The sequence below is a fragment of the Ascaphus truei genome, chromosome 17 (assembly GCF_040206685.1).
Source record: "Ascaphus truei isolate aAscTru1 chromosome 17, aAscTru1.hap1, whole genome shotgun sequence".
Taxonomy (NCBI): domain Eukaryota; kingdom Metazoa; phylum Chordata; class Amphibia; order Anura; family Ascaphidae; genus Ascaphus; species Ascaphus truei.
The window spans coordinates 15,447,293-15,474,370 of NC_134499.1; the positions used below are offsets into that span (position 1 = coordinate 15,447,293).

General features: G+C 44.3%; 2 long non-coding RNA genes across 3 annotated transcripts; one reads left to right on the plus strand and one right to left on the minus strand.

Annotated features, from left to right (window-relative positions):
- Window positions 1-314: 314 nt before the first annotated feature.
- LOC142467994 (uncharacterized) lies at window positions 315-7,305 on the minus strand. The gene is made up of 3 exons (XR_012788549.1): window positions 7,153-7,305; window positions 6,977-7,072; window positions 315-3,501 (listed from the first exon to the last, which is right to left on the minus strand). It is a non-coding gene; the product is annotated as an uncharacterized LOC142467994 (long non-coding RNA).
- Window positions 7,306-11,100: 3,795 nt separating this feature from the next.
- Window positions 11,101-25,676, plus strand: LOC142467995 (uncharacterized). Of its 2 annotated transcripts, none has more exons than XR_012788551.1 (3): window positions 11,101-11,408; window positions 22,342-22,486; window positions 25,407-25,676. It is a non-coding gene; the product is annotated as an uncharacterized LOC142467995 (long non-coding RNA). The 2 variants fall into 2 exon arrangements; XR_012788550.1 differs by lacking the exon at window positions 11,101-11,408 and adding an exon at window positions 16,216-16,383.
- The last annotated feature ends 1,402 nt before the right edge of the window (window positions 25,677-27,078 follow it).

The window sequence follows — 27,078 nt, forward strand, 5'->3', positions numbered from 1 at the left end:
GGATATATACTTATATTTAGTCTTTTATAAAAGCGTCTGTGAAATGATGAATGTCCCTCTGGATGCAATGTTCCTCAGGTTGAAGCACGATGCAGCACGGATAAGAATTGGCCGAACCTTTATGGAAGTAAAATACTGTACATATTACCTGCTCTGCTCTCTTTGTGAAATATGCAGCTGGTAAAATGATTGTCTTATATTTATGGAAAACAAAGAACAATTCCTGTGCGCCTCCCAATTGGGCTAAAATATACTAATGATTTTTTTTTTACATTTAAAACCTAAGTCTGTGTAACAAAGGAGTCGTTTGGTTGGATCTTTTGATCAAACATGATTCAAGCTGCCAACCTCATCAAGGTAACCTCCGATTAGCAGGAACCTACAGGGCACTTTCACGTACTTTCCCAAAGTTTAGTCCATAGGACAATAAGAAATGACATATATTCAGTGTAGGTAGCTGCTTAACGGAGTCTACCGTGACGAGGTTGGCTGGTTTGAGTCATGTTTTGATCAAAAGATGCAACCAAATGACTCCTTTGTCACACAGACTTAGGTTATGAATGTATGTTAGTGTGTGTGAGACTTAGGGGCCTATGCACTAAGGGTTCATAAATAAATCACCAGGCCATTTAAATCGCCGTTTTTGTGAGCACTGCTATCAGGGTATTCAGAAAGCGTTGATTACCCGTGATAGCCAGATTCTCAAATTGGACGAGTAGCCAGCGGTGTGATGATCGCTTCTCTCATAGGAAATGGCTCATTAAGGGCGTTTTTTTTTATCAAGTGGTTTTGATCATTTTTGGTCAATTCGGCGAGATTCTCACGAGACAGGCAATTTCCAAGGGGCCCATCTAAATGGTCTATTTCGTTCACGGCAACAAATATGACTCCAGCACTCCTTACTTATTTAAATGTAAATCATATAGGGTGAACGGTGCAATAGGGGCAAGCAAGCAATAGCAAAAGTGAAGAGATGTGTCAGTGCCACAGCAGACAGTGAAATTTGACTCCAACTCCGGTAATGGTACAAAAAGGCTTTATTAAGAAAAAACACACACTAAAAACAGCAGGCTACAACACAGCCTCCTCCTCTACGCGTTTCACGCTGTGGTAGCTCTTTGTCTGGGAGTGGGATTTCACTGTCTGCTGTGGCACCAGACACTTCTCTTCACTTTCGCATGCTTCTTCTGCCGGATGCACGCTGCGGAAACATCAATCAAGAAGAAGCAAGACCCAGGACGGAAGAGCTGACAGGGGTAAGCTTGCTGCCCCTGAGCCCCAAATACATGGTGGTCCCTCTCCACTCTCCGTTTTGCTGTTCCCTAGACAATCACTCGCACAATCTGGTGTTGTATTTACCCAGCCTCACGCCTGAGCGCATGACAGTGTAGAGCTTCTGGGCAAGCAAATAATAGACAATATAGTCAGATACTGGTATAAAAACAATTTTAATTATAATATAAAGTTAAAATATAGGGTGTTAAAAGAGACAAAAATGCAAAAAATGGAGCTACAAAAATGGAAGCTCAAGCACAGTATTATCGTAACTGCCCCTTAGGATAGGGTAGTAACCAGGCTGGATAGCCTCACAAAAATAGGCGGTTGAGCCTACTAAGAGGAAGGGAGCTCCTTGTTTAATAATGGGCAAATAATCTATTATCCATATCTGGATAATAGTTATTTTGCACATTATTGTACTGTATGTGTTAGGGGGGTGTATTTAGTTAGAAATATTGTTTAGTCTTTTTGTTGGCACAACACTGGTACCGCAGGCCCGCGAGTACCCCTGGACTCCCGCGGGGACCCGGGATGGCCGCGGGGTCAGCCGGGGACACCTGCGCGACCCCTGGCCTCCCTCGGGGACCCCTGCGGGGTCAGCCGGGGACACCCGCCGGCCTGTTGCATTGGTTTTGCGCCTGCAAAAAGGTAAACAAAGAATTTTTTCTAAGTCCAGCTTTTTTTATCACCTGCCTTTAGCTGGTGAGCTTTATTCAGCGCAACTTTAACGTACGATCCGTTTGCGTTGCTTAGTGAATCCCGCAGAAGGGCAGGATTCAGCGCAAACAGCTGATCGTACGATCAAAGTTGGACTTAGAAAAAATTTCAAGGAAAAGCCCGTTTTAGAGCGCAAAGTGCCTGTTTGCGCGGCTTAGTGCATAGCGCTTGGCGGAACTTCACATTCTAAAAGCACTTTGCGCTCTTAAAACGACTTATCACAGCTTAGTGCATAGCCCCCTTAGGTTTTAAATGTCAAAAAATCACTAGTATATTTTAGGCCAATTGGAAGGAGCGCAGGATCTGTTCTTTGTTTTCGATATCCATAAGGCCAATCCTTTTACCAGAAGACCATTTCAGAATTAATTATATTATAAATATTCTGGTTTGTAGTGCGCCAACTTAAAGGGACTCTGTGTGTGTATTGTGCCTCTTCGACACAATACATCCACCTCCTATCAGTTAAGGGATAAAAAGATCTCTTTGGTAACTGCAGCTTTAGCCTGTTTTACTTCTTGGAGTCACTGAAAACAATGGGGCTTTCCTGCAGCTTGGGATGCTTTCCCTGGGCCAACCCTGTATAGAGAGCGTCCTAAGAGGAGAAATTGAGAAACAGACACCCATTCGCTGCATCTGCACATGAGTTGCCTAAGGCCTGGGACATAGTAGGTTGATCAGCGCTGGGCAGCACTGACGCTCATGCTCACCTGCTCATGCAGGAGGTTTTTCTTGTCCCCGCATGAGCGTCAGCGAGCGCGCTTGTGTGCAGGGTTGGAGCCGGGCGGGAGGCGGGCATGGAGGCGGGGCTAGGGCGCAACGTCACGGCGCCGACGTCACGGACTGCCATTGGCTTCTGGCAGTCACGTGACCGGCCCTGCGCTTGCATGAGCGGCAAATTTCAAACTTGCCTGTCTCCTGCATTTCCACACGCCTCCGCACGCCTGCGGAAGCGTGTCGAAGCGCCCTCTAAAGCCGCGCTGATAGGGATAATGTTTCCCCTCAGCGCGGCTCAGCGCAGTTCAGCGCTGCTCACCCTACTATGTCCCAGGCCTAAGTCCAGCCAGGAGTCTCCTTAGGATCAAGCTAAGCGGGGCAGCATAAGCGAACAGAAAAAAGCATACAGCCAGCGCTACAAACTCAACAGCGACCTATTCACTGAACTGTGATAGTAATGATATTGAAAGATAGGTATAGTGACCGTGGTCTCTCAAGGAGGAAACGGGGTTGCAGCATAAAACAAAAACAAAGGTTTCTTTAAAACCCAAAAGTGTTATTGTAAGTTGATGGTTCTCCTGGGCGTCACGGGTCAGTCCAGGGAATATGTGGAAACAAAAAAAGGGAGAACATAAATAGTGTAATATGTTCAAATAATTGGAACTTTACTTGTAGTTCTATAGAGTTCAAACTCACATTTTTCTTCTCTTGAGTTTCATGCTCGTCTCATTGATCTTGTACAATATCTACTGTCAATCAGGGAAATCCTTTTCCTCCCGAATCCCAAACCTACTGGAAAGGAGAAAATGAAGAACTCATTCCGCCATCTGCCTGGTCCACAGCATACTAATATAATCAGTACGGATATATACTTATATTTAGTCTTTTATAAAAGCGTCTGTGAAATGATGAATGTCCCTCTGGATGCAATGTTCCTCAGGTTGAAGCACGATGCAGCACGGATAAGAATTGGCCGAACATTTATGGAAGTAAAATACTGTACATATTACCTGCTCTGCTCTCTTTGTGAAATATGCAGCTGGTAAAATGATTGTCTTATATTTATGGAAAACAAAGAACAATTCCTGCTCGCCTCCTAATTGGGCTAAAATATACTAATGATTTTTTTTTTACATTTAAAACCTAAGTCTGTGTAACAAAGGAGTCGTTTGGTTGGATCTTTTGATCAAACATGATTCAAGCTGCCAACCTCATCAAGGTAACCTCCGATTAGCAGGAACCTACAGGGCACTTTCACGTACTTTCCCAAAGTTTAGTCCATAGGACAATAAGAAATGACATATATTCAGTGTAGGTAGCTGCTTAACGGAGTCTACCGTGACGAGGTTGGCTGGTTTGAGTCATGTTTTGATCAAAAGATGCAACCAAATGACTCCTTTGTCACACAGACTTAGGTTATGAATGTATGTTAGTGTGTGTGAGACTTAGGGGCCTATGCACTAAGGGTTCATAAATAAATCACCAGGCCATTTAAATCGCCGTTTTTGTGAGCACTGCTATCAGGGTATTCAGAAAGCGTTGATTACCCGTGATAGCCAGATTCTCAAATTGGACGAGTAGCCAGCGGTGTGATGATCGCTTCTCTCATAGGAAATGGCTCATTAAGGGCGTTTTTTTTTATCAAGTGGTTTTGATCATTTTTGGTCAATTCGGCGAGATTCTCACGAGACAGGCAATTTCCAAGGGGCCCATCTAAATGGTCTATTTCGTTCACGGCAACAAATATGACTCCAGCACTCCTTACTTATTTAAATGTAAATCATATAGGGTGAACGGTGCAATAGGGGCAAGCAAGCAATAGCAAAAGTGAAGAGATGTGTCAGTGCCACAGCAGACAGTGAAATTTGACTCCAACTCCGGTAATGGTACAAAAAGGCTTTATTAAGAAAAAACACACACTAAAAACAGCAGGCTACAACACAGCCTCCTCCTCTACGCGTTTCACGCTGTGGTAGCTCTTTGTCTGGGAGTGGGATTTCACTGTCTGCTGTGGCACCAGACACTTCTCTTCACTTTCGCATGCTTCTTCTGCCGGATGCACGCTGCGGAAACATCAATCAAGAAGAAGCAAGACCCAGGACGGAAGAGCTGACAGGGGTAAGCTTGCTGCCCCTGAGCCCCAAATACATGGTGGTCCCTCTCCACTCTCCGTTTTGCTGTTCCCTAGACAATCACTCGCACAATCTGGTGTTGTATTTACCCAGCCTCACGCCTGAGCGCATGACAGTGTAGAGCTTCTGGGCAAGCAAATAATAGACAATATAGTCAGATACTGGTATAAAAACAATTTTAATTATAATATAAAGTTAAAATATAGGGTGTTAAAAGAGACAAAAATGCAAAAAATGGAGCTACAAAAATGGAAGCTCAAGCACAGTATTATCGTAACTGCCCCTTAGGATAGGGTAGTAACCAGGCTGGATAGCCTCACAAAAATAGGCGGTTGAGCCTACTAAGAGGAAGGGAGCTCCTTGTTTAATAATGGGCAAATAATCTATTATCCATATCTGGATAATAGTTATTTTGCACATTATTGTACTGTATGTGTTAGGGGGGTGTATTTAGTTAGAAATATTGTTTAGTCTTTTTGTTGGCACAACACTGGTACCGCAGGCCCGCGAGTACCCCTGGACTCCCGCGGGGACCCGGGATGGCCGCGGGGTCAGCCGGGGACACCTGCGCGACCCCTGGCCTCCCTCGGGGACCCCTGCGGGGTCAGCCGGGGACACCCGCCGGCCTGTTGCATTGGTTTTGCGCCTGCAAAAAGGTAAACAAAGAATTTTTTCTAAGTCCAGCTTTTTTTATCACCTGCCTTTAGCTGGTGAGCTTTATTCAGCGCAACTTTAACGTACGATCCGTTTGCGTTGCTTAGTGAATCCCGCAGAAGGGCAGGATTCAGCGCAAACAGCTGATCGTACGATCAAAGTTGGACTTAGAAAAAATTTCAAGGAAAAGCCCGTTTTAGAGCGCAAAGTGCCTGTTTGCGCGGCTTAGTGCATAGCGCTTGGCGGAACTTCACATTCTAAAAGCACTTTGCGCTCTTAAAACGACTTATCACAGCTTAGTGCATAGCCCCCTTAGGTTTTAAATGTCAAAAAATCACTAGTATATTTTAGGCCAATTGGAAGGAGCGCAGGATCTGTTCTTTGTTTTCGATATCCATAAGGCCAATCCTTTTACCAGAAGACCATTTCAGAATTAATTATATTATAAATATTCTGGTTTGTAGTGCGCCAACTTAAAGGGACTCTGTGTGTGTATTGTGCCTCTTCGACACAATACATCCACCTCCTATCAGTTAAGGGATAAAAAGATCTCTTTGGTAACTGCAGCTTTAGCCTGTTTTACTTCTTGGAGTCACTGAAAACAATGGGGCTTTCCTGCAGCTTGGGATGCTTTCCCTGGGCCAACCCTGTATAGAGAGCGTCCTAAGAGGAGAAATTGAGAAACAGACACCCATTCGCTGCATCTGCACATGAGTTGCCTAAGGCCTGGGACATAGTAGGTTGATCAGCGCTGGGCAGCACTGACGCTCATGCTCACCTGCTCATGCAGGAGGTTTTTCTTGTCCCCGCATGAGCGTCAGCGAGCGCGCTTGTGTGCAGGGTTGGAGCCGGGCGGGAGGCGGGCATGGAGGCGGGGCTAGGGCGCAACGTCACGGCGCCGACGTCACGGACTGCCATTGGCTTCTGGCAGTCACGTGACCGGCCCTGCGCTTGCATGAGCGGCAAATTTCAAACTTGCCTGTCTCCTGCATTTCCACACGCCTCCGCACGCCTGCGGAAGCGTGTCGAAGCGCCCTCTAAAGCCGCGCTGATAGGGATAATGTTTCCCCTCAGCGCGGCTCAGCGCAGTTCAGCGCTGCTCACCCTACTATGTCCCAGGCCTAAGTCCAGCCAGGAGTCTCCTTAGGATCAAGCTAAGCGGGGCAGCATAAGCGAACAGAAAAAAGCATACAGCCAGCGCTACAAACTCAACAGCGACCTATTCACTGAACTGTGATAGTAATGATATTGAAAGATAGGTATAGTGACCGTGGTCTCTCAAGGAGGAAACGGGGTTGCAGCATAAAACAAAAACAAAGGTTTCTTTAAAACCCAAAAGTGTTATTGTAAGTTGATGGTTCTCCTGGGCGTCACGGGTCAGTCCAGGGAATATGTGGAAACAAAAAAAGGGAGAACATAAATAGTGTAATATGTTCAAATAATTGGAACTTTACTTGTAGTTCTATAGAGTTCAAACTCACATTTTTCTTCTCTTGAGTTTCATGCTCATCTCATTGATCTTGTACAATATCTACTGTCAATCAGGGAAATCCTTTTCCTCCCGAATCCCAAACCTACTGGAAAGGAGAAAATGAAGAACTCATTCCGCCATCTGCCTGGTCCACAGCATACTAATATAATCAGTACGGATATATACTTATATTTAGTCTTTTATAAAAGCGTCTGTGAAATGATGAATGTCCCTCTGGATGCAATGTTCCTCAGGTTGAAGCACGATGCAGCACGGATAAGAATTGGCCGAACATTTATGGAAGTAAAATACTGTACATATTACCTGCTCTGCTCTCTTTGTGAAATATGCAGCTGGTAAAATGATTGTTTTATACAGTAGTTATGGAAAACAAAGAACAATTCCTGCTCGCCTCCTAATTGGGCTAAAATATACTAATGATTTTTTTTTTACATTTAAAACCTAAGTCTGTGTAACAAAGGAGTCGTTTGGTTGGATCTTTTGATCAAACATGATTCAAGCTGCCAACCTCATCAAGGTAACCTCCGATTAGCAGGACCCTACAGGGCACTTTCACGTACTTTCCCAAAGTTTAGTCCATAGGATAATAAGAAATTACATATATTCAGTGTAGGTAGCTGCTTAACGGAGTCTACCGTGACAAGGTTGGCTGGTTTGAGTCATTTTTTGATCAAAAGATGTAACCAAATGACTCCTTTGTCACACAGACTTAGGTTTTGAATGTATGTTATTGTGTGTGAGACTTAGGGGCCTATGCACTAAGGGTTCATAAAAAAATCACCAGGCCATTTAAATCGCCGTTTTTGTGAGCACTGCTATCAGGGTATTCAGAAAGCGTTGATTACCCGTGATAGCCAGATTCTCAAATCGGACGAGTAGCCAGCGGTGTGATGATCGCTTCTCTCATAGGAAATGGCTCATTAAGGGCGTTTTTTTTTTTATCAAGTGGTTTTGATAATTTTTGGTCAATTCGGCGAGATTCTCACGAGACAGGCAATTTCCAAGGGGCCCATCTAAATGGTCTATTTCGTTCACGGCAACAAATATGACTCCAGCACTCCTTACTTATTTAAATGTAAATCATATAGGGTGAACGGTGCAATAGGGGCAAGCAAGCAATAGCAAAAGTGAAGAGATGTGTCAGTGCCACAGCAGACAGTGAAATTTGACTCCAACTCCGGTAATGGTACAAAAAGGCTTTATTAAGAAAAAACACACACAAAAAACAGCAGGCTACAACACAGCCTCCTCCTCTACGCGTTTCACGCTGTGGTAGCGCTTTGTCTGGGAGTGGGATTTCACTGTCTGCTGTGGCACCGGATACTTCTCTTCACTTTCGCATGCTTCTTCTGCCGGATGCACGCTGCGGAAACATCAATCAAGAAGAAGCAAGACCCAGGACGGAAGAGCTGACAGGGGTAAGCTTGCTGCCCCTGAGCCCCAAATACATGGTGGTCCCTCTCCACTCTCCGTTTTGCTGTTCCCTAGACAATCACTCGCACAATCTGGTGTTGTATTTACCCAGCCTCACGCCTGAGCGCATGACAGTGTAGAGCTTCTGGGCAAGCAAATAATAGACAATATAGTCAGATACTGGTATAAAAACAATTTTAATTATAATATAAAGTTAAAATATAGGGTGTTAAAAGAGACAAAAATGCAAAAAATGGAGCTACAAAAATGGAAGCTCAAGCACAGTATTATCGTAACTGTCCCTTAGGATAGGGTAGTAACCAGGCTTGATAGCCTCACAAAAATAGGCGGTTGAGCCTGCTAAGAGGAAGGGAGCTCCTAGGCAAACTCCTCCCTCCCACGACCACTCTACAATTGGTACTATATTAAAGGATATCCATGCTCATAATAAGTATGCTAAACATGTAGTATCCATAGATAGATACCAGGTAGGGAACTGGAAATAGCACAGTAGTAGGTAGTAATCCAGTGAGAACCAACTGAGGGAATACAAAGAGCTGAATATACCAACTCCCCCTCCCTTAGCCAAATAAACAGTAGAAGGTAAGTACTGTATCCTGTCAGCTGTTTTGCCATGTATATACATATATAACAGATGTGGAGACTCTTGCTTCTTTGGGGACCTTGAAAATGGTCAGCTCTCCATGGAGCATGGAGGTATTCCCCTCCTCCATAGGTGTCCACAAAAGGATAAATCCGTAGATGGACCAATCATAGAAAGAAGAAAGCACAAGGCTCACCAAGTGTGAAATAATTGTATTAAACAAAGCAAATACATGTAAATATCAGCTTTATGTTAAAAGATCTGTAATCCAATAAAATCCAGTGAGTCAGTCTCCTTGTGTCCCGGTTCCGTGAGTGTCTAGTTCGGCGGCATCTGCTGGTAGGGGCTCGTGTTCCCGTGCGCTGGGAATAGCTGAAACTTCACATCTCACAGCCTCATTGCTGGTTTATGAGAACTACTATTTCTTGCCACTACACATTGGCTACGCTACAGTACCTTGCGCAAACCTGGAAGTGGCTGAGTGAGGCTGTGAGACGTGAAGTTACAGCTGTTCCCAGTGCGCGGGAATACGAGCCTTTACCAGCAGATGCCGCAGAGCTAGACACTCACGGAGCAGGGACACAAGGAGATTAACTCGCTGGATTTTATTGGATTATAGATCTTTTAACATGTAAATTGATATTGATATTTATTGATATTTATTGTGCTTTCTTCTTTTTATGATTGGTCCATCTATGGATTTACCCTTTGGTGGACACCTGTGGAGGAGGGGAATACCTCCATGCACAAGAGCTGCAAGAGGGGAGAGATGACCATTTTCATGGTTCCCAAGGAAGCAAGAGCACTGATCAAAATATCCACACCTGTTATACAGTATGTGCATTTACAGGGCATTACAGCTGACAGGATACTTACCTTCTACTGTTTATTTGGCTAAGGGAGGGGGAGTTGGTATGTTCAGCTCTTTTTATTCCCTCAGTTGGTTCTCGCTGTTTTACTACCTACTACTGTGCTATTTCCAGTTCTCTACCTGCTATCTATGTGCTATCTGTGCGCCTTGTGCTTTCTTCTTTCTATGATTGGTCCATCTACGGATTTATACTTTTGTGGACACCTATGGAGGAGGGGAATACCTCCATGCTCCATGGAGAGCTGACCATTTTCAAGGTCCCCAAAGAAGCAAGAGTCTCCACATCTGTTATATATGTATATACATGGCAAAACAGCTGACAGGATACAGTACTTACCTTCTACTGTTTATGTGGCTAAGGGAGGGGGAGTGGGAGTTGCTATATTCAGCTCTTCTTATTCCCTCAGTTTGTTCTCACTGGATTTCTACCTACTGTACTACTGTGCTATTTCCAGTTCTCTACCTGGTATCTATCTATGGATACTAAATGTTTAGCATACTTATTATGAGCATGGATTTCCATTAATATAGTACCAATTGTAGAGTGGTCGTGGGAGGGTGGAGTTTGCCTAGGAGCTCCCTTCCTCTTAGCAGGCTCGACCGCCTATTTTTGTGAAGCTATCCAGCCTGGTTACTACCCTATATGGATATGTAGCGAAATGGGTGCTCCAGAGATGGTGGAACTTCATGCACAAATGTCCATAATATATAACCCAGGTCTATAGGACTAACTGAACTATGGAGTGGGTATCAGAGTAAATCGCATGTGTGAGTGACCAGCAAGGACATCTCCTGAAGGGAACTCATCCATAAATAATCATCACTAAACGAATAATGAGATAAATCTTACCCACTCCATCTGTCCTCAAATGTCCCTAGTAGCAATTTCAAATGGCATGCAAACTGTGAAGAGTAATCCAGGAGAAAAAACTGAGCAAAACAGTGCACTGCCAGGGAGCCAGGTGGTAAGAAAAATAAACTTCTATTTATTCAGCACTACTACAAAACATCACCCTAGGGCATGAAGAAGTCCCTCATACGCGTTTCAGACACTCGGTGTCCTTTATCAAGGAGTATAGGGAACTAGGAGATAGGGACCCTTTACATAAACCCAGTAGGCACACAATTAAAAATGGATGAATCGCGCCAAACCACTGCGCGCGGGTCAGACGTCACGATAGGCGCCCATGTGCACGTAGCTCCGTCAGTCGCGGGCTCGCGCACCACCAGGTCAAACCCCCTCCACGCCAGACCGCGCCGAGAGGCTGGGTAGTAAGGCTACATAATGACAAGTGGGCCGTCAATAGGGGAAGTGCCTGTCCCCCTGGGGGAGCCCGCAAGAGCTGATAGGACCAGGAACGTCACAACAGCCTATAGGAATCTAAGCTGCTGTGCTCGTCCCCGAGGCCTGACAGACCCATCACTGATTGGCCGAAGCCCGCGGAAGGCCGCCCCCCCCCCTCGTACACCCACTTATCAACCCCATAGATGGAAATACTAAACTAAAGATCACACCAACTACAAATTAACATAGTGAGCAAAAACACTTCAAGAAATCATGTTAGAATTGTTGGTGTGCTCCCATAAATGATCCTAGGGTCCCCATAACCGAAGCCCCTACAAAAACACAGTGAAATATCATGTCTCCCTACCTCCCACAATATAGCAATAATAAACATGGTACAGTATCTATGGGAGGATAGCATAACAAACACATATACAGATTAAAAACATGAAATGGAATACATTAGTGTGTACAGTTGTTCCACTATAATTCAAATTTCACCAACCTACTGTAGGGTGACTTGCAGGATACTTGGCAATGGCTCTATATGAAAATACACCCTAGAATAAATCCGTAAAGGATAAAACTCATTCACATGACTAAAATAATGAAACATACATACAGTGGCAAGAAATGATATACCACAAAAAAAAAAAATACACATGTTAAAAAAGCTTTTAAAAAAATTAACAAGTTAAGTAAAATACATTTCTTTAGTTCACTTACCCAAGGCTATAGCTTACCTCCCTCAAACACACAATACAATACCAAGGAATTCATCTATCTAATTTTAAAATTCTTTAAACACACAATAAAGCATAGCAGCACAGACAAATTAATTTAAAACACATCAAATCAAGCTTTTAAAACAACATCACTTCTTACGCTGTATGTATATATATCTCTAGACATATATACATGCATACATACAGTGGCAAGAAATGATATACCACAAAAAAAAAATACACATGTTAAAAAACCTTTTGAAAAAATTAACAAGTTAAATAAAATACATTTCTTTAGTTCACTTACCATTACTTGCCCCCACCGATTCCCGTTGCGCAGCTTACTCATGAACCAATCCACGATCAGGAACCCATAAAATAAATAACCATAAAATAATAAACATTGCACTAAAAATCCAAATCAATCCACGGGTCTTCTACTTGTAATCCATCTTCATCTGTATTCTTCTTTCTTCTATCTCCTTCCAGCGGGGTGGGGCGGGGTCTTCTCCCCGTCTGCGGCCACGCCCTGGTCTTCTTTCTTGCCCGGAGGTCCTTCCTCCGCGGCGTCTGGTTTCAAAATGAGACGACATAGGCTTTTAAAGGCCTATGACGTCACATTTTTCGTCATGGTTCACACGGTCCTGATTGGGCCGTGAAAACCATGTGTTTTGGCCAAAAAAAAAAAATGATGACGTTACTTAAAGGGAATGAAAGCACAGCTAATCAGAATGGCTTTGCTTCAATTGCCTTTAAGATGACGTCATGAAAAGGCACATGGCCGCCCTCACATGGTATGGTAGCCAATCAGAGCGTGGGAACTCCATCCCTACTCTGATTGGCTCTAGTACCATGTGACAAGCTTTCAATGACGTCACATCCTATTTCCCCCCAAGCCTCTGTATCTTTTACATGATTTGACCGTCTTCGTGAGGAGAGCCCCAGAGGACATCCACTTCCATCTGGTTGTATATTTTATTTAAGGCTTAGCGCCACAGATATAACGTTTTTCTTCATCTCTCTATCTGACATAGGGTGTCAGAGTTATATCATAGGCTGCTGGTCTTATTATTATTAGCGCTGCCTTGTTTTTTGTTGTTATAGTGTCTAGATTCTCTTTTGAGGCTAGCTGCTTTTATATACCATGTCTCAATTATTTGCCCTTAGGGCCAACAGAAATATTGATATCAATAGGATATTTTCCGATGATGATACACCGGTACATATTACTGATGTTCCGGATGATATGTATGATTTAGCTGATAAACTGGAAACATTGCTATTAAGTGAAACCAAACAGCTATGGGATGCAATTACATTAGAAAAGTACATTGAACAAAAGAGAATACCTCGTGGCTTGAGAATTTTCAAGCCATCCACCACTGATTTTCAAAGCGAAGATTTCACTTTAGAGTGGAATCGTCTCCTGGACAATTGTTCCTTTGAATTAATGCGATTGTTAATATCTAAACGCAAAGTAGCACTCCAGCAATTGGACGATGAGATAAATGCTATGAAAGTACAATTTGCCAAATTCCAAAACAATAGTGAACAATCAGTGGTGGAAGATAGGATTAAGTCCAAGATGGATAGTATGCAGAAGGATATTATTGGCCGTAAACAAAGTAAATTCCAGAGGGATAGAATTGATTTCAAAACGGGTACCTATAGAAGCTGGAAGAAAAAAACATCAAAATTCAAAGAGAAATGGATGCGCATGCGCGGCAGGTTGGAGATGGAAGTGTAACTGCACAGCTCCCCCAACCGCCGGCAGATATTAGCAAATAAACAATAAAAAACCAAACCTGGACATTTTAAAACTAGCGCCAGCAACATCTAACACACCCCAGATAACAATCTGAAACCGGAGGAGGGATGGCAGCGACTAGACAAAGAACCCGGCGCAAATCTGATGTGAGGGCCTACTTCACCGGCCAGGGCAAGGCCGGAGCAGCAGAGATGTAGGCTACACTGGCGACACACTTTATTCGAGCTCGGCTAGTCCCACGAATTCGGGTATACCCGGGTGTATTGAGGTTTGTGACTGTTTTCTGCCCGAGTGCATTGAGGTATTTCCCAGGCAGGGATTGAAGCATTTTATTCCCGCTGGCTGCAATACTGCACAGTATATATATATATATACTGCATTACAATTCATGAATTTATGCCATCTGGTAGACACGCGAAGCATTGCAGCCTATTAAATCCTAATCATTATCATTTAACAGATCAGCCGCCCGTCAGCCAGGCATGAACCCAGGCTGGGAAGGCAAACGCAACGGGGCTTGTCAGAGGTGAGGAGCGGCGCATTCCAGGTATCTGCCAGGTACATACTGGGTATTTGCTCGAATAAAGTGTGTCGGTGCAGTATGTCGGACTCGGATTCGGCACAAGATATGGAGGGGGCCGCGGCTGCAGCGGGTCAGTCCCGAATAATAAAAAAAGAGATCTCCCGCTTACTTGTGGACTTGAAAACATTCTTCAGGGGCGAAGTGGAGGGGCTACGGAAAGATATTCTACAAATTGGCACACGAACGAATGAACTGGAGGAGCAGATGGAGGAAAGCTCCAAGTGGCACCAGGAGACACACTCGCGGGTACAGGCCATAGAGGACAGAATAGCAGACATGGAGTCCCGCCAAGAGGATAGTGAAAATAGGGACAGGAGGAACAATCTGAGGGTCCGGGGCATCCCAGAGGAAATTTTAGACCCGGAGGCCCTATTGACACGATGGGTGGCATCTATTCTCCCAGGCAAGTCAGAGTCAGACCTGAGGATGGATAGATGCCATTGGGCGCTGAGATCACGACCGTTGCCATCAAACCCCCCTAGAGACGTTATTCTGAGGCTCCACTATTTCTCAATAAAGGAGGAAGTGAGCAGGATCGCCCCGGCCACCCCACACATCACATTCGAGGGCATCACGCTCACAGTGTACCAAGATATATCCCCCCTCACCTTGGCAAGGAGGAGAGCTGTGGGTCATATAACCAAAGAGCTCAGGGATCGGGAGATCCGCTACCGGTGGGCATTTCCATTTGCCCTAGTAGCCATAAAAAATGGCCGACCACATGTGCTAAAGCACCCATCGGAGGGGATGAGCTACTTGAAGAAGCTGGGAGTCAGAGGGACCTCAGACTCCGGCTCTCATGGGGCTCAGGAGGAGCGTACAGTGGATACACCACCGAGACGATCGGGATCCTCCTCCCCAAAAGAAAAACGACAAGAGCAAGCAGTAGGGGGGGGGGGGGGGCAAAATTGCCAAAGTTTATGAAGTTCTAGAAGTTTTAAGTCGCTGCAGGCGATGCACAGTTTTCCCAGTTTAACCCCCTGAATCGAACAGTCACGCAGTATTACCACCTGTGGGCAGCATTAGAGGACTCTAGGGCAGGACAAGGAGGTTCAGAAGGTCGGAACTAGCCCAAAGATATTTTGCCACGTTTTTTTGCCGCCAAAATGGCCACCCCAGGCTTACCTGAAGTGGAAGGAGCCGAGGCGCGGAGACTCCAATGGCGGCCGAGGTCTTGGCGGGAACGACTGCTCCGTGAGTGAGACCCGCCCTGGGACCCGCCTATGGATACACCTTCTTGCCGCGAGGAGCTGCCTCTGAATGCGACTGCCTCGCCCAGTCTGACGACATCTCTGATCCGGATCTCGCGAGAGCGGGAGTTAGGTCAGACGGACCGGAAGCAGCGGAAGTGGGGTGGAAAGCCCGGATGTCTCGAAGACCCGGAAGGAAAACGGTCCTCCCTGGCGGGGGTGCGGGAATTCCGCCGCCGGGGAGAGACACAGGTTGTGCCAGCAGTCAGGCGGGGACTGAGAACGTGGAGCATGGCCGGCAGAGCGGTAGATATGGGCACTAGAAGAGACTGGCTAAGGGGAAGAGGGCAAAGTACAGCCAGCCGGTAGAGGGATAAAAACAGAGAACATATACTAGAGCCCATACAAAGAAGAGGGGGTCCAGGCTAAGGGTCTCATCTATCTACACAAGGAGGGAGGGGGGTGAGGACTGTTAGGGGTACTTAGTTTAAGATTAATCGGGTTGTTTGGGGGGGGAGAGTGGGAGGGAAGATGGGGATAGTTATAGATACAGTTGGGGAAAGATTAAAGGATAGCAGTTAGGTTTTGGTTACCTTTAAAAGCCGGCGGGAGGGGGGCGGGTTGCCACTCTACCTGCAGGCATGTGCGTCGATACCAGGGAGGTGGGCTTGGACTGTTTCCCTGGCAAAGACCCGGATATCCTTGGCTGGGACGTTGGGCCATGGAACTGGATCGGGAGGGAGGGGGGTCCAGTGAGAAGAGATCTATTCCGGGCAATGAACCCGAGGTCTAACGAGGCCAACACGGTTCTTTTTGTTTTTATGTGTGATTCGTATATGTGTTCTTCCCTCATGTTTTATTTCTTCCTCACCTCAGCCCCAAAAGGTGAAAGGCAGGAGAAGTTCTACAGGTGCCAGCACTACGACTCACAAGTCCGTCAAGGGATCTTGGATCTGGGTAAGCGTAAGATTGATTATAAACTACTGCTATGCACACACCACACTATAGGATGGCGGTAACTTTCATATCACAGAATGCTAAGGGGCTCAATAGTCCACATAAGAGGAGGGTCGCCTTTGCGGAGTTTAAAAGGAGAAGGGCAGATGTGGTATTCCTGCAAGAAACCCACTTTAGTTCAAGAAACAGACCAAAATTCCTAGACTCACACTATCAACAGATATTCCTATCTTCAGGTGACAAAAAAAAATGGAGTAGCTATCCTGATACATAATAAGACCCCCTTCCAGGTTGAAAAGATTAAAAGGGATCCTAAGGGACGATTCATTGTCCTGGTAGGACTTCTCAAGCAGTCTAGAATAACACTGGCCTGTGTATATGCACCTAGCGAAGGGCAACCTTACTTCTTCGACACATTTTTCCAGAAGCTACAGCAGTGGGCAGAGGGACACATAGTCTTAGGTGGAGACTTCAATACGGTCATGGACCCGAGAGTTGATCGCTCTTCATCCCAGCAACCCATGAGGAGGGAGGGGAATATCCCCCTATTGAAGGGACTAAAACAACTTGGTCTAGTGGACATATGGAGAGAGCAACACCAAGGAGACCATAGCTACTCCTTCTATTCCCATCCCCATGACAGCTACAGTAGGATTGACCACTTCTTTGTGTCTGGTAGAATGGTCCCACAAATAGCCGACACAAGTATCCATGATATTACATGGTCGGATCATGCATCAATAGAGCTAAGATGCAGTCAAATTGGAGCTGTTAAACCGGGAGCAAACTGGAAGCTAAACGAATCTATAATTAAAATACCGGATATACAGAAACAAGTCAAAGGCGAAATTTCGCACTATTTTCGGACAAACAAAGGCAGTGTGGAATCCCATTCTATGTTATGGGAGGCTCACAAGGCCACAATACGAGGGGTACTAATTGGAATAGCAGCGGGTAGAAAAAAAAAAAAGGAAGCCAAATTAACTCAGCTATATCAAAGAAATGGTGAAAAAAATTGTGAACTAGCGCTAAAGTGTAAAACACAGTTGATATTAAAAATAACTTCTAATAAAGGATGGCTGCTCGGTGATACTGCCAGTACTAACAGAATAACACAAAATAAAGAAAAACCTGGCGCCAAATTGTCAGTGGAATGTCCTGTACTCCTCAAGGGATCCGCACACTTGCTCGACAGACCATGCAAAGAAAAAAACACAAACAAACAAAAATCATAGCGCAACACTGTAGGGTAAGCAGTACTGCACTAATATACACAGACAATTAAGAATCCTAGCGACAATTAAAACAACTATTTATTAAAAAGAACTATGCCAAGACCGGCAATGGCAAATACAAAGAACCGCAGGTCATCTGGGACACAAAAATTGGAGCCCTACTTACAGACAGCAAGGCTTAAACTCGCATGGTAGGAACAAGTCCTAGATAGAGATGGTCTCCCTGCCGGGTGATGTCTCTGCTCCGTTGCGGCTCAAACTCCAGTTAGTCCCTGCGATGGTAGCCGGAACAGCTCTGGCTATGGAGGCTGGTGTGCGGGGTTCACAGCTCGAATCCGTAAGCTTCCTCAGCTATCCATGGTTAGCCCACGCCCCTGAGGAAGTAGAGTGACATCTACGAAACGCGTAGGGCTAGTAGCACAGCCACTGTTTGACTGAATTTGGACGTTTATGGTAATTTGGCATTGGAGCCCTGCTTTTCCTTCAGCCTGCCAGCTGTCCCTTTAAGGCCACGGGTACTATCGCGCGCGGGCGCGCAGAGACTTCCCGTTGCTCCGGAGGAGGAAGTGAGGCGTGTGTCTACACGCGGTGCAGAGCTGTGGACCCCGCACACCAGCCTCCACGGCCAGAGCTGTTCCGGCTACCATCGCAGGGACTAACTGGAGTTTGAGCCGCAACGGAGCAGAGACATCACCCGGCAGGGAGACCATCTCTATCTAGGACTTGTTCCTACCATGCGAGTTTAAGCCTTGCTGTCTGTAAGTAGGGCTCCAATTTTTGTGTCCCAGATGACCTGGGGTTCTTTGTATTTGCCATTGCCGGTCTTGGCATAGTTCTTTTTAATAAATAGTTGTTTTAATTGTCGCTAGGATTCTTAATTGTCTATGTATATTAGTGCAGTACTGCTTACCCTACAGTGTTGCGCTATGATTTTTGTTTGTTTGTGTTTTTTTCTTTGCATGGTCTGTCGAGCAAGTGTGCGGATCCCTTGAGGAGTACAGGACATTCCACTGACAATTTGGCGCCAGGTTTTTCTTTATTTTCAGCTATATCAAAGGTTACATGAGCTCTCTATACTACATAACCGGACAGGTAGAGATAACACATTAAAGGAGTTGAAGGATGTTAGGATTGAACTAAATCTCCTCCTCACCTCCAGAGCTGAGAAAGACATGAGTTGGACACAGAGGACGTTTTATGAAAAAACTAATAAACCGGACACTATGCTAGCCACCAGACTCCGTAATCGGAAACCAAATTTTAATATCCATTCTATTAAGACAGCAGAGGGACAGGTCTCCTCTAACCCCAAAGTTATAGTGGGGGAGTTCGCGAAATTTTACGCACAGCTATACAATGGGGAGAAGGTGGTTCACAACTCTAAGACAAGCAGTAAACTGCGGAAATTCTTAGCGCACGCTGCACTGCCACAATTGACCAGATTAAAGCGAGAGGCAATCCAAAGCGACTTTACAGGGGAGGAATTGGCAGCGGTAGTAAAAAACCTAAAGGCGTCAAAGGCCCCCGGCCCGGACGGGTTCTCCAATCTGTATTATAAAAAAATTATCGGAGTCTTAGCTCCACATATGCTCCAGCTGTTTAATGGAATGCTAGCAGGAGAGCCTTTCGCGGGACAGATGCTCCAGGCGTCGATCTCGGTAATTCATAAAGGGGATAAAGATCCCACAAATTGCCAAAGCTATCGGCCAATATCATTAATTAACACAGATGTTAAAATCTACTCTAAATTATTGGCCAATAGATTAAGTGTCATCCTGCCGAGGCTAATCCATCCGGATCAAGTTGGATTCATTACCAATAGACAAGCGGCCGACAATACTAGAAGGATTGTGGATATCATAGACTTTATAGGAACCAACGAGATCCGAAGTGTAGCCTTAAGCCTAGATGCGGAGAAGGCCTTTCACAGGATTGACTGGCCATACCTGGAGTCCACGCTTGGAGCATTTGGGTTTGGAGGCATATTCCGGCAGGCAGTCAAAGCATTATATGCCGCACCAGCAGCTAAGGTGGTCCTCCAGGGGTTCCCTTCGGACTTATTTCCAATTAAAAGTGGCACGAGACAGGGATGCCCGCTCTCACCCCTGTTATTCGCCTTATGCATCGAGCCTCTTGCAGCACAAATTCGGAACAACGCTGATATCTCTGGGGTACAAATCCACTCCCAGGAACACAAAGTGGCTTTGTACGCAGATGACATAATTCTAACTCTTACTAAGCCGCTCATCTCGCTACCTAATTTGCCCAGATCTCTAGATTTAAAATAAATCAGTCTAAATCAGAGGCTTTAAGCTTTAACTTACCCAGAGAGATGGAGAAGCTGATAGAACTCAATTTTGAGTTTAAGTGGCGTCCTGCATCCATGAAATACTTAGGAGTGCATATCACGAAAAAAGTAGGCGCTTTATACCAGGCTAATTATCCCAGTCTGCTGAGGACTCTCAAAAAAGAGCTACAGGATTGGAAGGCATATGGTATTTCTTGGTTGGGGAGAATCTACAGTGTCAAGATGAATATCCTTCTCCGGATTCTATATCTGTTCCAAACTCTCCCGATAGCCGTGGTACGAGCAGACATTACAGGGCTTCAAAAATCAATCTCACAATTTATTTGGAACGGTAAAAAACCACGGATTAAAGTAAAATTAATGCAGAAAGCTAAGGAAGCTGGTGGTCTGGCAGTTCCGAGCGTCATATCCTACTACAAAGCGGCGCAGTTGTGCCAAATTACGCAGTGGCACGGAGATCCGGAGCTCAGGCGGTGGGTGGCGCTGGAGAGGGAGATGTGCGCCCCGCTTGAGCTCAAGGACCTGATCTGGTACCCGAGGACACGGGTAAAGGATGTTCTCGTTCCGCTGACCTCTGTTCTCAACTCACTCTCGGTTTGGGAGGCTGCTAAAGGTAATCGCTCGATAACCTCCAAACACACACTGATGGCTCCCCTATATGGCAATCCAGATTTTGCTCCTGGTTTATCAAACAAGAGCTTTCCGTTATGGCGCAAATTGGGGATTAGGCGATTGAAGGACCTGGAGGGTAGTGGAAAGATTAAATCCTTTGAGCTATTACGGTCGGAAACAGACATACCCAATACTGAATTTATGAGGTACCTCCAGGTTCGGGCATACTACAACGCACACCCGGTGAGGCCACCGTTAACGAATTTTGAACAGCTCTGCGTGCGTGGTGCAGACACGCGGGGACTGATCTCTGCCATATACAGAGGGTTGGTTAATACTGACTCGGACAAGACAGCCAAACCCCGTTTTATGGTTCAGTGGGAGGAGGACCTATAAAGCACATTAGAGGACGAGGACTGGTCTGCGGTGTTTAAAGCCGCAGCTAGTAGCTCCATTTGTACGACATTAAAGGAGAACTCATATAAGGTGTTGTTACGCTGGTACCTCACCCCAGTTAGATTGGCGAAATTCGTCCCGGGCTCTTCCCCGCTCTGCCCTAGGCAGTGCGGGGAACAGGAGGATTTGGTTCACATGCTGTGGTCTTGCCCGAAAATAGTGCCGGTCTGGACCCGGATCCGAGATTGGCTGTAGCGGATCTTCTTGGGGCTCAAAATTCAGCTGGACCCGTGGCTATTTTTATTAGGCAAACCTACCAATGATGTATCTAGATCAGGTAACAAGCTGATAGCACACTTTGCTACAGCTATGAGGTGTGAGACCGCAGCATTGTGGAATCAGAATGCGATTCCTTCTATAGATAAAATCAGAAACAGAATTTGGTTCATATGCCGAATGGAGAAGTTAATGAGCTTAGTTAACGATTCGGGCGATAAATTCGAAAAGGTCTGGTCATTATGGCTGGCTCAGACTGATATTCAGGGGGTGAATGGTGCCACAATATGGATTTAATAGATTTAGGTGAGTTCTCCTTGGATGGGTGGCTGGGAGCTAGATATGACGGACAGACGGAAGGGACTCCCCCGGGGCTTAGTGATACACTAAACCAATACAAACAGAAAGTTGAAGTGGAACTACTCCTGAGACCTCTGTGAGGTGGTGACGGGCAAAGCGCTAGCAGCAAAGAAGTACAGTACCGGAGGACACGATAAAAGTGATTATTCTTCGCCGATCCCTTACCCCCCCCCTTTCCCTCCCCGCCTTCCCCTCCCCCTTTCTCTCCTATGTTGTCGTTGGTATGTCGATGTCTTGTCCTGTTGTCTCCCCATCATGTGTTTGTTTTATGTAGTTTGTCCTAGATAGTTTGGTGTATACTATGAACAGTTTGCAACATCCTGTTTGCTCATGATTGTATGCACAAAAAACAAATAAAGACAAAGTTGAAAAAAAAAAATTCAAAGAGAAATATAGGGATCAAAAAGCTTCTATTCCCAAGGATTACTCCCATAAAATTCCCATTCATCACACAAAACAGTCTCTTGAGGCCAAAGAAAAACCCTCCAATCCAGTAGAATTTATCACTCCCAAAGCTAGGAGAAAGGAGACACGGTCTAAATCTCATAGAGATGATGCTGTTAATCCCAAACATCCATGTCTGTTCCAAATACTGTACATCTAGACAAATACTGTACATCTAGACAAATACTGTACATCTAGACAAAGAAATTGATTCTATTTTCGAAAAATACCAACATAGTAATAAGTATCAACCATTGGTTGATTTCGAATTAGAGCAACAGGCATTAAGTAACAGTCGTGAGGATAAACAAACCTTTTCTTTTTTAGACTGGAGAAAAAGCAGGGAACAACAGAACGCCAGGGAAGCGATCAAAGATCTACTAGGGAGAGAGGGCACATCGAGAGCCAGAAAAAGAAAAAGTACAACAGAGGAACCAGAGGAGGCAGTAAGACAGGGAAAAGTACACAAACGGTAAAACCTACATATAACAATATATTCAATATAAGCCAATATCCCATCACAGATAAGGAGAGGGAGGTCCTTTCTAAAGGTTTGTCCTTCTCCCCGGTGGTAGGTCCCAGTAGCTTCCAGCTGTATGTGGATGTGCAGCGTTTTGACAGGAAGCTGTGTCTCAAAAAATATTTTGTTAGAGATGCGGTTTCCAGACAGGACGATGGCACAAATCTGCCCATCAGTGCAGTGCCCAGCACGGGTTCCAAGTTCAGAAACCCTTCTACTTTTTTCCTAAGTTTATGAGTGGGGCCTATGTTAGCACTTTTTCAAAAATGGTCACGGATGACCTGGAGTCACAGAGCCGAAACTTTAAGATCAAGAGGCATAATCTAAGTATAGAAGAAAAGGGCCTTCTTAAAACACTTGGAGAAAGTGAAACGATTGTGATTAAGCCTGCAGACAAAGAGGGGGGGGGGGCTGGTAATTATGGACAAAAGTTACTATGTCCAGGAAACACTTCGTATCCTTGAGGACCGGTCCACGTACCAGCCCCTCCCCACTAACCCTACAGTTAAATTCCAACATAAACTTATGGAGTTTTTAAACGAAGGCTTGGATCAACAAGTTGTGACCAGGCAAGAGTTCGAATTTCTATATAATAAATATCCGGTTATACCAATATTCTATATCATACCAAAAATACATAAGAATCTGCTCAAACCTCCGGGACGTCCAATCGTATCCGGTATTCAGTCACTCACATCACATTTATCAGAGTTCATAGACCATCATTTGCAGCCATATGTCACCAAACCCACATATTGCAGACCCTCAGGGACATCCAGTGGCAGCAACAGTTTCATTTAGTCACGGCAGATGTGTCTTCACTCTATACAGTGATTGACCACGTACAGGGTTGTGAGGCTATTGGCCATGTACTGGAAGGTGATCCGTCAATATCAGACGCATTTAAATCTTTTCTTATCACTGGTATTAAGTTTATATTATCACATAATTATTTTAACTTTAATGGTGTGTATTATCTTCAGACATATGGCACCGCCATGGGTACAAAGTTCGCTCCTAGTTATGCCAATCTATTTATGGGTAGCTGGGAGGACAATTACATCTGGTCTGGCTGCCCTTTTGGAGCGAGCTTGGTCCTATGGCGGCGCTACATCGACGATATTTTCTTTATTTGGTCGGGCACTTCACAAGATTTAATATTATTTCAAGAATATATGAACACTAATCCTTTTAATCTCAATTTCACTTTCACTTCTAGCCACACATCTATTGAATTTTTGGATTTATGTATATATATAGAAAATAACCACTTACTCACGAAAACCTTTTTTAAATCTGTCCAAGCTAACAACTATTTGCACGCCAGTAGTCATCACAACCCTGCGTGGATCAACAACATACCAAAGGGCCAGTTCATCAGGCTAAAAAGGAATAGTTCAAGCAATAGCGTTTTTCAATCTCAAGCACAAGAACTAAAAAACTAATTTATCGAAAGAAAATATCCAGCACACGAGTTGAATAAGACCATATCGGAGGTTGAACTGTTAGACAGAGATAGCCTTCTCCAGTACAAAAAGAAATCTGAGACAACAGCCAAAATTCCTTTTATTACCCAATATAATTCCATGGCCCCCAATATAAAGAAAATCTTACACAAGCATTGGCCTATCCTACTGAAGGGTAGGGATTTAGTTAATATACTTCCAAAGAAACCAAATATTGTGTTTAAAAGGGCACCAAATATTGGACAACAATTGGCTCCCAGTTGTCCTTTATCACGGAGGAAATCAAAAAATGGCTTTGGTCCTAAGGGTTATTTTACTTGTAACGCTTGCACAGCCTGTAAGTATAGTCTCAGAAGTACTTCTTTTGCGTCTACAGTTACTAAAAAAACGTACAACATCAAACAACACATCACATGCAACAGTACAAATGTCATTTATCTCCTGGAGTGTCCCTGCGGTTTGCAATATGTGGGAATGACAAAAAGAACAATAAAACGCCGTTAATATGAACATGTTTACAATATCACCAAAGGTTTAGTCACACATAGCGTGTCGAATCACTTTCTCCAGGTACACGGGAAGAACCCTGCAGGATTAAAATGCATGGCCATAGAATCACTTATTCTAAACTGGCGGGGAGGAAATACAAATAGCCTCCTGGGCAGAAAAGAGTCCTTCTGGATATACGAACTCCAGACGCTCACACCATTAGGCCTTAACATCGAGTTTGACCTCAAGGCATTTTTAATAAATAAATGATGTTCTTTGATCTGATACTTCGGTCTCTGTTCCTTCAGGCGATCCTGTATATATGTATTTTTTAGTGTATTTTTTAATTTATTTTTTAATTAATTTTTAATTGATATTCACGTTAAAACACAAGGGTTAATATTACGTTTATTATTATATTGTTGGTAGTGTATATATGCATTTTGGCTTGGGGCTGTGTGCTGGGCACTGCATTATTAGAGCCATCATTATGGTTGCTTACATGTTTCCCTTAGGAATTTTTTAGGAATTTTTTAGGATATATTGTTAGGTTTGTATTTTGATAATTGTTCCCTCTGCATACTATACGTCACATTTCTGTTTGGTGTTCCTATATATATACTGGAACTTTTGTCAGGATATATATTTCACTGAAATTATTAAAAAATACCATTATGCTTATTACAGTAGGAAGATCCTTATATGTTATATTATTCATGCATGCTTTAATACTTTTTGATCAGACTAGTGTAATGATTTTAAAATATTTGTATAACTCCTATGTGTCTAGCATGGTTAAATAACAGGAATACCATGAGATATTACAGCTGACTACTATTATGTATTTGGCAGGCATATGTTATAAATGTGTGTTTCATGTTTAATGTTTAGTGTTTGTATGTTTATGTTCCTTGCAGCTGTGACACACAGACACCATGTTCCTAATGCGCATGTCCAAGATTCTTTACTAGGGACACTGTACCTTTAAACCGGGACTATATTAGGTGGACTAGGTGTGATTGATGCACTACTTTTTTGCCCCTGAGGAAGGAAGCACAGTCTTCCGAAACGCGTAGGGCGGATCACTTGTGCACTTCTGATGCTCCAGAGTACCCTCTACACTGCACAGCTCCTCCGACTACCAGCTACACGCACAGTTCACAGTCCCCAGCCGCATACAGATCTTTTGCTGGATTCATCTGCCGCGGAGTGGCGCTGAGATGTGCCTGTGTCCCATGCTGTCGCTGCTCACGTGGTGACGCTTGTTCCGGTGACACGCGGTCCGGCGTGCTTGCCCAGCTGAGATCTGCGCGGAGAAGGGGAAGGAGAAACCCCGTTGGAGGCCCCTGTGTACCGTCGGACTGTTGCTGAGTTGGGGAGCTGACATCTACCATCACGAGAGGGAATACTCTCTGAATTATCCACTGCTCATTTACCATCTTAGTCTGGTAAGCGGCTAGCTTAGCCAGCGTTGTTGTGTGCACAAGTATACTTTTTAGTGTTTATTATTATATATTGAATTGTTTTATTAAATGTTTTATTGCTCATCAATCATCTGTTTGTCTCAGCCTTCGTTGTCCATATGTGTTAGTATGTCTGTCTATTAGGAGGTTTTATTGTATTACACTATGTTTGTTTTTATATCTTTTACTTGATTTGACCGTCTTCGTGAGGAGAGCCCCAGAGGACATCCACTTCCATCTGGTTGTATATTTTATTTAAGGCTTAGCGCCACAGATATAACGTTTTTCTTCATCTCTCTATCTGACATAGGGTGTCAGAGTTATATCATAGGCTGCTGGTCTTATTATTATTAGCGCTGCCTTGTTTTTTGTTGTTAAAGGCAATTGAAGCAAAGCCATTCTGATTGGCTGTGCTTTCATTCCCTTTAAGTGACGACATCATTTTTTTTTTTGTCGGCCAAAACACATGGTTTCAAAACACATGGTTTTCATGGCCCAATCAGGACCGTGGGAACCATGACGAAAAATGTGACGTCATAGGCCTTTAAAAGCCTATGTCGTCTCATTTTGAAGCCAGACGCCGCGGAGGAAGGACCTCCGGGCAAGAAAGAAGACCAGGGCGTGGCCGCAGACGAGGAGAAGACCCCGCCCCGCTGGAAGGAGATAGAAGAAAGAATAATACAGATGAAGATGGCTTACAAGTAGAAGACCCGTGGATTGATTTGGATTTTTAGTTTAATGTTTAATATTTTATGGTTTTTTATTTTATGGGTTCCTGAGGTTCCTGATCGTGGATTGGTTCGTGAGTAAGCTGCGCAACGGGAGTCGGTGGGGCCAAGTAATGGTAAGTGAACTAAAGAAATGTATTTTATTTAACTTGTTAATTTTTTCAAAAGGTTTTTTAACATGTGTATTTTTTTTTTGTGGTATATCATTTCTTGCCACTGTATGTATGTATGTATGTATATATGTCTAGAGAGATATATACATACAGGATAAGAAATGATGTTGTTTTAAAAGCTTGATTTGATGTGTTTTAAATTAATTTGTCTATGTTGCTATGCTTTATTGTGAGTTTAAAGTATTTTAAAATTAAATAGATGTATTCCTTGGTATTGTATTGTGT